This window comes from Octopus bimaculoides, chromosome 11 (assembly GCF_001194135.2).
Source record: "Octopus bimaculoides isolate UCB-OBI-ISO-001 chromosome 11, ASM119413v2, whole genome shotgun sequence".
In the NCBI taxonomy this organism is placed as follows: Eukaryota; Metazoa; Mollusca; class Cephalopoda; order Octopoda; family Octopodidae; genus Octopus; species Octopus bimaculoides.
Window position 1 is genome coordinate 48522638 of NC_068991.1, and position 2254 is coordinate 48524891.

The following is a 2254-nucleotide window of genomic DNA, read 5'->3' on the forward strand; positions in this document are numbered from 1 at the left end:
ATATATATATATATATATATATATACCTGAGCGTGTGCATGTGTATGCGGATATTCATATGTGTGCGTTTTGTGCATGTATTTCTGCTTTCATCTGCACCTTGGATTTTATTCGTGTTCTTCCTATGTATGTACAATCAATATGGTATATAGTATCTTCTATAAACTACCGTAATTCTAAACGTAACAATATCATTTGATTTTATGCACTTAATTCACTTATTATATTCATTTATTCTACATATAATGTTACATGTCAAAACCAAACAAATAACATTATGTATAAACATAGTTGTATATCAAATACGATCATACACAACATGATATGCAACTGAAAGAATATTGAAGTTAATAGAATCACGATTTATTGAAATAATTTCCCTATAAGATTGATTTTTTGTGTGTTAAGATCAAAATATTAGAGAAAGATTATAAAGTTTTCTTATCAGAAATGTCGGTAGCATATATAATCTAGATATCGATATAAAATTTTGTTTAAATAACTTTCATATCAATATTCGGATTTGTTTATCGTATACAGAAAGAAAAAATAAAACAATAGTTAGAGAGAAATAAGACGACCATTGACGAATTGTTCAATATTTTAAAACATCGGACTTATCTAATTGTATATATTTAAATATTTAAACATAAAAGAAATCACTCGGGAGGACCAGTGACATCCGGGATGACCAGTGACATACGCAAATACAAGTATTAAAAGCACCATAGAGACGTACATTCACACACACACACACACACACACACACACACAGAGGAATATATAAGACATTGGTATCAAGCTATACAAGTTTCGCATCCATTTTAGACATTATATGTAGCAGTCATTATTTCACTAAGTTCCAGTCTACTTTGCTGAAAGTGGGAACCAGCTATGTGCAGGTGTAGTTCTCTCCCCACTTCTAGCTGTCATATCGTGTGTTCAAAGTGTGTCTGTGTCGAAAGGGTGTTTATATCCGTTGGGCTCATGACTGTGTATGCTCTTGAAAAAATTTACAAATATATGCCGCATGTTATGGCGCGAAATTTAGGGGTTTTTGGTTGATATCTGATGAGGGACGAACATGTCAACGACTTGTGTGTGTTTTTAACGATTTCCTTTGTCCGATCAGTTTACTCTTATAATTTAATTTAACCCCACGTACCCTTTCTTTGTTCCCATTCTAAATGGTACCCCAAACAGTGGGTAATATTTGATGCGACATCTCCCACTCTCTCCTTCCCTCCTTCTCTCTCTCTCTGTTTCCCTCTTTTCTTTCTGTTTTTCTTTCCTCTTTCACAACCTTACATCGCTATAGCTTTTTCTGTCTACTCCTTTCACTTTTCCATTCTCCATCCCCCTCTCCTATTCTGCGTACACCCCTTATCTATGCAATACCTTCTATATCTATATAAATATATTTCTACCTATCTGCCTCATTTCTCTCGTTACTTAGCTTATACTCACTCACACACATATATAAATTTAATGGGGATATATTGAACAGATGGATGCCAGTCAAAAGAGATGTACACTACGTATGATTGCTAGATTGTATGATAGAAATTAACAGAGAAGAAAATGCATTCAGAAAGCGAAGTAGGCATCAATGAAAGGAAGTTTATTGGTATTTTCGTAAATCCAGGAGTATCCCAATTTAGACGGAACATTTGATAGTTCCATATTATAATAATACCATAAATGAAATCTATAGTATCACTTCAACTGTTTCATTAAGAAATTTTATTTGTGACGTAAACATCATACAAAACAAATAATTCTGTACAGACGTGCAATATCAATAAGGTTTTGCGATACGTGCATGTGCGCGTATTTTACAACGACAGAAAGTGAGAATAAAAGACTTAACTATATTCTTTTCTATTCTAGTGGGAGGGTGCCAGTCGATTAGATCGACCGCAGTACGCAACTGGTACTTAATTTATCGAACACGAAAAGATGAAAGGCAAAGTCAAACTCGGCGGAATTTGAACTTAGAACGTAAAGACAGACGAAACACAGCCAAGCATTTCGCTCGGCGTGCTAACGTTTCGGCCAGCTCACCGCCTTAAAGACTTAACTACATTGATGAAATATATGTTTACATTAAATTATTTTCTTCTCGCATTGGCTACGCATAAAGCAAGACGATGAAGATGATTATTTTAAATGATATTCGTTTTAATGAACTGAATTCTGGATTTATGCAAAAGTAGTAAAATCTAGAACACTATGTTAAAAAGAAAATCGTTTT